This window comes from Mastomys coucha, unplaced genomic scaffold, assembly GCF_008632895.1.
Source record: "Mastomys coucha isolate ucsf_1 unplaced genomic scaffold, UCSF_Mcou_1 pScaffold12, whole genome shotgun sequence".
Lineage (NCBI taxonomy): Eukaryota > Metazoa > Chordata > Mammalia > Rodentia > Muridae > Mastomys > Mastomys coucha.
The window spans coordinates 46561-57202 of record NW_022196894.1 but is presented as its reverse complement, the minus strand read 5'-3'; the positions used below and the strand labels follow the sequence as shown (position 1 = coordinate 57202).

The window sequence follows — 10642 nt, the reverse complement described above, 5'->3', positions numbered from 1 at the left end:
CCCTCCATATTCTCACCATCTTTTTTATCCCCTCCCACCCCGTGTTTGTGGATGAATAATTCACCAGAGAGAGAGAGAGAGAGAGAGAGAGAGAGAGAGAGAGAGAAGTTTAATATACATTTTTCCTCTCCACCCACCCAAGTTTTGGCTTTTCTCCCCAAGGCTGATGACAAAGTTCTGTGAACTAGAATGGACTTAGCAACTCAATAGGAGCAGGGTTGGGCTCTACATGAAAAGCAACTTTGACCCTGGCTAGTCCTGACTATCATCCCTAACCATGATATAAGCAGACAGGCTTCTTGTCTGGACATCTCTAAAAGTGGAAGAGTTGGGGGTGTTGCCTCCATTCACCCGTGTTTAAAGAAAGGAGAACAGAGCAGAGATGATGAGCCTACCTCTTTAATTCCAACTGTAGCCACGTCACTCACTCGCATTCCCATGTTCCCCTAAGGTAATGTGTCTGTCTCACAGAACATTCTCACTGTCATGTTTCAGTGTGCACTGCATGATGGTGTGTGTCTATCATGTGTGTGCATCATCTGCTACCAGGTGCATATTTCAGTTCTGGTTTCATCTCAGCTTTCCCTTTTTTAAAATTGTCTTTCTTTCTTTTATGTTTTAAAACTTTCCTTTAATTATTTTTCCTTTAAGAAAGAAGTTCACCAGGAAACTAGTTCCCCTCCCAGCATGCTGGACAGGCTCCAGCCATCCTTAAAAACCGCACGGTTTCTCCCTCGCATCCCAAACAGGGATTCCTAAGGATGCTTTGGAGGATGAAGTCTCCTCCTGTGTGGCGGGATGGTCTGGTGGTAGTGAAGGCCCTCTGCCACAACAGAGGTTTCTGGTTGTGGGACAGTCTGGGTTGTTTTCTTCCTGTCTTCTAATTTAAAAAAGACATTCCTGGATAACAGGCACAGTGCAGGAGTGTGAGCTTGAGCTATCAAAACAACCTGGTGAAGTCTCTCAAGGCCCAGCTAACTTGCTTTCATTCCTCAGCACTAGTGACTTGCTTGGGGAGATCTGTAAGTTGTTTATGTGTCACTGTGATTGTGTCACTGTGATTGTGTCACTGTGACAGCTCCCACTGTTGTCTCTCTCAGCAAACCTTTCAAGGCATTCTCTAGCCACCGACAGAAAGTCAGTCTGACAACCTGCATGATCTCCCAGAGCACTTCAGCCACATCGGGTAGGGTGTAAGGGGGAAGGCAAAAGCAGCATGTGTGGAGCGATTGGCTTACAAGCTGCAGGCCAAGCTGGCTCATCACCTGTCCAATTAGTTCCTTCCGCAATTCAATATCTTCTTCATGATCATTTGCTACTCCTGTGTGGATGAGGTCTCGTAGGAATCTCATGACACTGGAATTGGCATCTCGGTTTCCAAAGTGGTAGATACAATGGCCTGCTGTAAGATCGGGATGACAACCTGGCTCCTCAGCAAGGTGACAGAGCTTCACTGAATAAATCAGGTGGCTAACCTAAACAGGTCATCTACAGTGTCAGGGTGATTTTGGAGGCCATTCTGCTGTTCTAGGAGCTGAAAGGTGGGAATGCACAGCACCTGGAGCATGTCTAATAACCCCTGCTGACAGCCTTCTTCCATGCCGTACTCATCCACAAGGATACTGCCAAGGTACAGGAAACACATTCACCATCTGTATGACTAGTGGCTGTAGCAGAGATGCAGATCCCTTGCCTACACAACAAACCGCAAAGCGCAGGCATCTACAACAACACTCTACAATCCGATTGTCAGCTCAGCGCTTATTTACAGTCTCAGACAAAACTGGCCATATTTCCTGGATGACTTTTTGGCATGGATGAGTCAGTCCATTTTATACAATAGGATTGGTGTGTCTTAATACTACTGCCAGGCAATCTAAGAAGACAATGGAATCAGAAGAAATGCCATTGCTGGGCTCCTGAGACAAAAGCCTTTTCAATGCCATAACTTGAATAGAATATAACTCACTAAGACATTCAGTAATCTTATCCAAAGGTAGTCTTGCTAGGACAAGAGCTGTTCCTTTTAGCAGGCCCACAGCAGCTTTGGGAGACACCATGAAAGAATCAAGGGAGTGGACAATTTCTAGGAGTCCATTAAAGTGCTGAGCCATGTGATCCTGACAAACGGAACAACTGTTATGAATGGCTTTGACTGCAGCAGAAGCCAGAAGCTTTTCACACAGGCCTTTCATCAAATAGCCCAATACAGGGTCCAGGAATTGAGGATTCCGATCCACCACTTCACTCATCTCACCAACCAACTCAATGCTGGTGTACCGCACAGCTGCATGCACAGTCTCTGGGAGATGGACAACTCCCTCTAGTACGTCCACAAGTGTAGGATTGTTCTCCAGATCAACACTCTTTGCTATCAATTTGACACATACTTTTAACTTTTGTGTACATATGAAAAAATAACCAGATAATAATAATTCCTAACATAATACAGTTAGCCTTTATACAACTGCAGATACCTAAGTTTAGCTGGGTGGATTCTTGTCCTAATGTCACAGTCACCATTCCTTTAATACCATCTAATATCCATGATCATAATATTTAGCTTCATTCAACTTCCTGGTGAAACTTTTCTATTTGAACCTTACTTTTTATATTTTTCCTTTCTAAGATTATTATACTTGATCAAAAAAATCATCATGAGAATAAACACAGGGTAAAGGAAAATGAATTTCCATTGCTAAGAAGAGACTTTGTGACCAAGACAACTGTTTTAAAGGCAAATATTTAGTTTGGCCTGGCTTACAGTTCCAAATTTTTAGTCCATTTACCACTGTAGCAGAAAGAATGGCAGCACGCAGGTAGGCGTAATGCTGCAGAAGGAGCTGAGAGTTCTGCATCTTCATGAGAAAACACCCAGGAAAAGACTGTCTTCCAGTCAAGTAGTAGGAGGGGCTGTTTTGTATGGGCCAGAGCTCCAAAGAACACAACCATAGTAATTCACTTCCTTCAAAACTGTAATGTTTACTCCATAAGGCATGCCTCCTTATAGTCCCATTTCTTAAGGCCAAGCACATTCCAATCACCAGTTTATTTTTACTATGACTTCTTTCATGCATTTAAATATGATTAAGACATGCAAGGGCTTTATCACACTGATTACATTCATGAGGTTTCTTTCCAGTATGAGATCTTTTATGTTATGGAGACTAATGGGAGAGGCAAATTTAGTACCTTGACTAGGTTCTCTATACTACTATAATTTCTCTCCAATATGGTTGCCATTATGTTTTTGGAGACAACAACTTTGTGAAAAGGCTTTTTCCACCTTGATTACATTTATAAGATTTCACTCTAGTATGTGCACTTTTATGTTTTTTGGAGACATCTCCCTCGTGCATGGGCTTTACCACATTGATTACATTCAAAAGGCTTCTCTCTGGTATGTCTACTTTTATAATATTGGAAACTACTCTGATGTAGAAAGGCTTTACCACATTGATTACATTCATAAGTCTTCTCTCCAGTATGTGTTCTTTTATGACATTGGAGACTACTCTGATGTGAAAAGGCTGTACCGCACTGATTACATTCAGAAGGCTTCTCTCCAGTATGTGTTCTTTTATGATATTGGAGACTACTCTGACATGAAAAGGTTTTACCACATTGATTATATTCATAAGGTTTCTCTCCAGTGTGTATGCTTTTAAGTCTTTGGAGATGACTAGGTCTTGCTAATGCTTTACCACGTTGTTTACTTTCATAGAGTATCTCCACTACGATGTTTTAAATGCCTTTCATGACTTCTAGAACTTTGACATTGTTCTTCAATATGATGATCTTCCCAATTGTAGCCTATAACATTGAGGTTCCAGTAGGTCTCCAGCATCACATCTTTGTAAAGGTTCTTTTGGAAAGGATTCAGCAAATTCCACTCTTCTGAAGTGAAGTCCACATGTGCATCATCATAACTCACTGCATCCATGTCTCAATTTCAGAGTTTCCCTGAGGTCCCCTCACATCACCCAACAGCTGAGCTTCTGCTCCCTGAAATCAAGATGAATAGCTTGCATGGCCCTTTACTCAATCTGACCCAAGAATTGAAGGGTGCCCAGGCTACTAGCATTAAGGAAGGATTTTAGAAAACAAGAGTTTTATTTTGTGGCTTCAGCTGGGCTCAGGGAAATGGCAGCTCGCTTTCACCAGATGATAGGTATCAAACAAACCATGTTTCGATTTCAGAGGTCTGCTCACAGCACCCAACAGCAGAGCTCAGAACAGGACACCAAGAAACATTCACACCTGCCCAACAACAGCCTAATTTTTTTCTTTATTTGAACAATCAATATGGTGATGTTGAGTCCACCCGGTCCTTGCTGCTGGGGCAGACCCCTAGTTGGTTTGCTTCTGTGAAGACTCCATATCTTCATCTATCCTAGAGAACTGCTGCACTTAGAGCAGTTTGTAAGAACACTGCCCCCCCCCCGCCCCCAGTAGCAGAGCTGCTATTGGGAGCCTGGTGGACTTGGGACCCATCCCCCACCAAAATCTGCACCCTTCCAAATACCACTCCCCTTCCGTCCCTCCCGCCCCTTCAGCCTGATTCTTGCTGCTGGGGCAGACCCTAGACACCATACAGCACCCAGACCAAAACCACCAGGGATATCGGAGGGCAAAAGGCAAGTGAAGACCATAAGAAACAGAAGCCAAAATGCGGGGGCATCATCAGAACCCAGTTCTCTCACCACAGCAAGCCCTGAATACACCAACACACCAGAAAATCAGGAATCTGTCCTAAAATTCAGTCTCATGAAGATAATAGAGTCCTTTAAGGAGGATATCAATAACTCACTGAAAGAAATATAGAAAAACAGGTAAACAGGTGAAGGAATTGAATAAAGCAACACAAGACCTGAAAGTGGAAGTATAAACAATAAAGAAAACACAAATGGAGGTAAACCTGGAAATGGAAAACCTAGGAAAGAGGTCTGGGATTGCACATGTAAGCATTACCAATAGAATACAAGAGATAGAAGAGAGAATCTCAGGTGTAGAAGATACCATAGAAGACATTGACACAACTGTCAAAGATAATTCAAAACATAAAAAACTCCTAACCCAAAGCATCCAGGAAATACGGGACACAATGAAAAGAGCAAATCTAAGAATAATTGGAAGAGAGGAGAACTAAGATTCCCAGCTCAAAGGACCTGAAAATGTTTTCAACAAAATCATAGAAGAAAACTTCTCCAACCTAAAGAAAGAGATGGACAGAAAGGTACAAGAAGCCTATAGAACACCAAATAAATGGGGCCAGGAAAGAAAATCTCATCATATGATTATCAAAACATTAATGCATAAAGCAGAGAAAGAATATTGAAAGCTGCAAGGGAAAAGGCCCAAGTAACATACAAAGGTAGACCTATCAGAATTACACCAGACTTCTCAACAGAGACTATGAAAGCCAGAAGCGCCTGGTCAGAGGTCATGCAGACTCTAAGAGAAAACAATTCCAGCCCAAGCTACTATACCCAGCAAAACTCTCAATTAATATAGATGGAGAAACCAAAATATTCCAGGACAAAACCAAATTCAAACACTATCTATCTACCAACCAGTCTTACCCAGGACTCTGGAAGGAAAACTCTAACACAAAGAAGATACCAGCACCAAAGAAAGAACAATATATTAAGCATCTCAAAACAAAGTCAAAAGGAGAAAACCACAAGCACATAAAGCCACCTACAAAAACAAACATATCAGGAAACAAAAATCATCTCTCTTTAATGTCTCTCAATATTAATGGACTCGACTCACCTATAAAAGGCATAAGCTAACAGACTGGATACACAAACAAGATCCAGCACTTTTCTGCATACAAGAAACACACCTTAAAACCAAAAACAGACACTATCTCAGAGTAAAAGGATGGAAAAAGGTCTTCCAAGCAAATGGTCCTAGGAAACAAGCAGGAGTGGCCACTAAATAGAATAAATCCAATAAAATAAAATAGATTTTCAATAGACCAAAAGTTATCAAGTGTGATGAAGAAGAACACTTCGTATTCATGAAGTTGAAATCCACCAAGAGAAAGTCTCAATTCTGTACGTCTATGCCCAAAATGTAAGAGCACCCAAATCCACAAAGAAACTTTACTAAAACTCAAAACACATAGAATCCTACACAATAATAGTGGCAGATTTCAAAACCCCACTCTCACCAATGGAGAGGTCATTGAAACAGAAACTAAACAGAGACACAGTGAAACTAAGAGAGGTTATAAATCAAATGAATTTAACAGATATCTACAGAATATTTCACCCTAAAACAAAACAATACACCTTCTTCTCATCACATCATGGAACCTTCTCTAAAATCAACCATATAATTGGTCACAAGACAACCCTCAACAGATACAAGAAGATTGAAATAATCCCATGCATCCTATCAAATCACCATGGCCTAAGGCTGGTCTTCAATGACAGCAAACTATAGAAAGCTGACATACACCATACACGTGGAAACTGAACAACTCTCTACTCAATGACAACTTGGTCAGAGAAAAATTAAAGAAACTAGAGACTTTCTGGAAAGTAATGAAAATGTTGACACATTATACCCAAATTTATGAGACACAATGAAAGCAGTGCTAAGAGGAAATTTGATAGCACTAAGTGCCCAGGTAAAGAAACTGAAAAGATCTTATACTAACAGCTTAACAGCATACCTGGAAAGCTCTAAAATAAAAAGAAGCAAACTCACCCAAGAGGAATAGAAGGCAAGAAATAGTCAAACTCAGGGCTGAAATCAACCAAATAGAAGCAAATAAAATAATACAAAAAAAAATCAGCAAAACCAAAACCTGCTTTTTTGAGAATTCAAGGCCCATAACTAAACATAATAAAAGCAATTTACTTCAAACCAGCAGCAAATTTCAAATTAAGTGGAGACACACTTGAAGCAATTCCACTGAAATTGAGGACAAAACAAGGGTGCCCACTCTCCCCTTATCTATTCAATATAGTTCTCGAAGTATTAGCTGGGAAGTAAGACAATAAAAAGAGATCAAGAGGATACAAATTGGTAAAGAAGAAATAAAGGTATCACTATGCAAATGATTTGATAGTATATATAAGCTACCCCAAAAATTCTACCAGAGAACTTCTCCAGCTAACAACTTCAGCAAAGTGTCCAGATATAAAATTAACTCAAATAAATCAGTAGCTTGCTTTATACAAAGGATAAGCAGGCTGAGAAAGAAATTAGCAAAACAACTCTCTTCACAATAGCCACAAATAATATAAAATATCTTGGGGTAACTTTAACCAAACAAGTGAAAGATCTGTATGACAATAACTTCAAGTCTCTCAAGAAAGAAATCAAAGAAGGATTTCCAATCCAAGTGCATCAAGGAAGGACCTCTACATAAAACCAGATACACTGAATCTAATAGAAGAGAAAGTGGAAAAGAGCCTTGAGGTCATTGGCACAAGGGGAAATTTCCTAAACAGAACTCCAATGGCTCATGCTCTAAGATCAAAAATTGATAATTGGGACCTCATGAAACTGGAAAGCTTCTGTAAGGTAATGGACATAGTCAATGAGACAAATCAGCAACCTACAGATTGGGAAAAAATCTTCACTAACCCCACATCCAATAGAGGGCTTATATCCAAAACATATAAAGAACTCAAGAAAGTAATCACCAAAAAAACCAAACAACCCAATCAAAAAATGGGGTATAGACCTAAATCAAGAATTCACAACTGAAGAATCTCAAGTGTCTGAGAAGCACCTAAAGTAATATTCAAAGTCCTTAGTGATCAGAGAAATGCAAATCAAAACGACCCTGAGATTCCACCTTACACCAATTGGAAGAGCTAAGATCAGAACCTCAGGTGACAACACATGTTGGAGAGGATGTGGAGAAAGAGGAACACTCTTCCATTGCTGGTGGGGTTGCAAACTGGTACAACCACTTTGGAAACCAATCTGGAAATTCCTCAGAAAATTGGAAATGTATCTACCTGAAGACCCAGCTATACCATTCTTGGGAATACACCCAAAAGATGCTCCGACATGCCACAGAGCACGTTTTCTACTATGTTCATAGTGGACTTATTTGTGATAGCCAGAAGCTAGAAACAACCCAGATGTCCCACAACAGAAGAATGGATACAGAAAATGTGGTTCATTTACACAATGCAATACTACTCAGCTATTAAGAACAAGGGCATCCTGAGGTTTGCTGGCAAGTGGATGGAACTAGAAAATACCATCCTGAGTGAGGTGACTCAGACCCAAAAGGACATGTAGGGTATGTACTCATTAATAAGTGAATATTAGCCCCAAAAAGTACAGAATACCCAAGATACAGTCCACGGAACTCAAAAAGGTCAACAAGCTGAAGTGCCCAAGTGAAGATGCCTCAGTCTGACTTGGGAGAGGGAAGAAAGCAATCATAAGTGGGGAGGGAGGGACAGACTTAGGAGAGAAAGTAAATGGGGGTGGGGAGTTGGAGGGGGAGAGGGGAACCTGATCTGCTACTGGGTGAGGGAAAAGGACTAAAGCCCTGAAAACCAGCAGAAAGAATAGAAATAGGCAATCTCAGAAAATGGGATGATGGGAGGGGGGACCCTCCATAATGCACTAGAGACCTGGGAGGTAAGAGACTCTTAGGAATCAAAGGGAGGGACCTTAGATGAAATGCCCAAAAGTATGAAGAAAGAACTTATAGAGACCACCTCCAGCAGGAAGACAGGACATCAAGTGAGGGATGGGGTTGCCATCCCACAACCACATCTCTGACCCTTAATTGTTCCCATCTGAAAGAATTACAGGGATGGAAATAGAGAGGAGCCTGAGGAAAAGAAGGTCCAACTACAGGCTCAAAGTAGGATCCAGATCAAGGGGAGGTCCCAAGGCCTGACACTATTACTGAGGCTATGGAGCACTCACAAAAACAGACCTATCATGACTGCCTTCGGAAAGACCCAACAAGCAGCTGAAAGAATCATATGCAGATATTTACACCCAACCAATGGGCAGAAGCAGGTAACCCCTGTTGTTGAATTAGTGAAGGCTGAAAGGAGCTGAGGAGAAGGGTGATCCTGAAGGAGATCCAGCAGCCTTGATTAATCTGGACCCCCGAGATCTCTCAAACACTGGACCACCAAACAGGCATCATATACCAGCTGATATGAGGCCCCCAACACACATACAGTAGAGGACTTCCAAGCCTGTATTCATTCAGAGATGATGCACCAAACCCTCAAGAGACTGGAGGTCCTAGGGAGTTTAGAGGTCAGGTGAGGTGGGTGGTGGGGAGATCCACGTGGAGACAGGGGAATCATGGGTTGGGGAGGAGGTGTGGGATATAAAGCATTCAGAGGGTGAATGGGGGGCGGGGAATGAAATATGAAGTGAAAAATAAATTAATTTAATAAAAAATATGGTGATGTTGATAGATATTGATATCAAGTTCTCTCTGCCTTTCTCTCACCTTCTCTCTTATTGAGACTTGATCTTCACATAGTCCCACTGTCCTGGAACTCGCTATGGAGACAAAGTTGGCAGACATGCTCCCTGACCAGAAAACATGCACAATAATCAAACAATAAGCAAGCAGGTGTAAAATAGAACTAAAGGAAATTTTGATTAAAATACCACATTAAACAGAGACACAGAAAACAGGAAAAGTGAGAAAGGAGAGATCAGGTGGAGATTTGGGAATCAGGAAGCTCCTGATCAAAATAAGCAGCTCATCAGAGGCCCTCAGGAGACTTGACCTGGAAGAAGAAACAGTGAGCAAACCAGAAGACAGAGGGAGGGATAGTGTAAAAGGAGACATGGAGAGGAAGGAAAAGCCAAGGACAACGGAGGGAGGGTGAAGGCAGGCAGTGTTGTCAGACACATACAGGACAGGACTCTACAGGGAAGGGACAAGGAGTGGGAGAGTTGCTTTCAGAAATAATGGCTGAAGATGTCTCAAATTCATTTAAAAACAATAATCTATATATCTCAGAAATCCTCCCAATTTAACCATAAAGAGTGTAAGAACTAGAGCTGGTGGATGTCTTCTGGACCCAGCTGCACACACGGGCTTTCAGTGGAGGGACAACATATGTGAGACGTAAGTGGAGGCTAGACACAAGCAGCAGAGGAAGTAGTATGAAGTCTCACTGGTAGACCCTAGCTGGAGAGCTGTTAGCAAGTGTTAGCCACTATGAAAGGAAAGGTCAATTTTCTTTAAGATTGTAGCCTCTTTAACTTGACCACAGTCCAGTGAAGGCCATGCATTGGAGTATATGGGAACACTAGTTAAACTCAGTGGGTGGGAAAGAAAAGAAGGAAGGAAGAAGGAAGAAAGGAAGCAAAGAAGGAAGGAAGGAAGAAGGGAGAGATAGAGAAAGAAACAAACAAAAAATGAAAATTAAAGATAAAAATAAAATGACTGAAAATTTACATTACAATTGAAAAATAAACATCTTAGAATTAAAATTCACAAAATCAGCAAAACCAAGTTATAGGCAGTAACTTTAAAAGTTTTACTAGTAAATGAAATTTCAAGCTAATAAGTGTTTTACTAAGTGAAAGTTCCAGGACAGCCAAGCCTGCATAGTGACAGTCTGTCTTAAACAAACCAAGAAGAAGGAGGAGAAGAAGAAGAAGGAGAAGGAGGAGG

The 10642-nt window shown here is 41.2% G+C and overlaps 1 protein-coding gene and 1 pseudogene across 1 annotated transcript in view; both read right to left on the bottom strand.

Annotated features, from left to right (window-relative positions):
• The window catches only part of LOC116086275 (olfactory receptor 1361), an 18445-nt gene that overhangs the window by 5805 nt on the left and 1998 nt on the right, over nt 1-10642 (bottom strand). The gene's annotated exons all lie outside the window — the stretch shown is intronic.
• Nucleotides 859-3943, bottom strand: LOC116086218 (annotated as a pseudogene).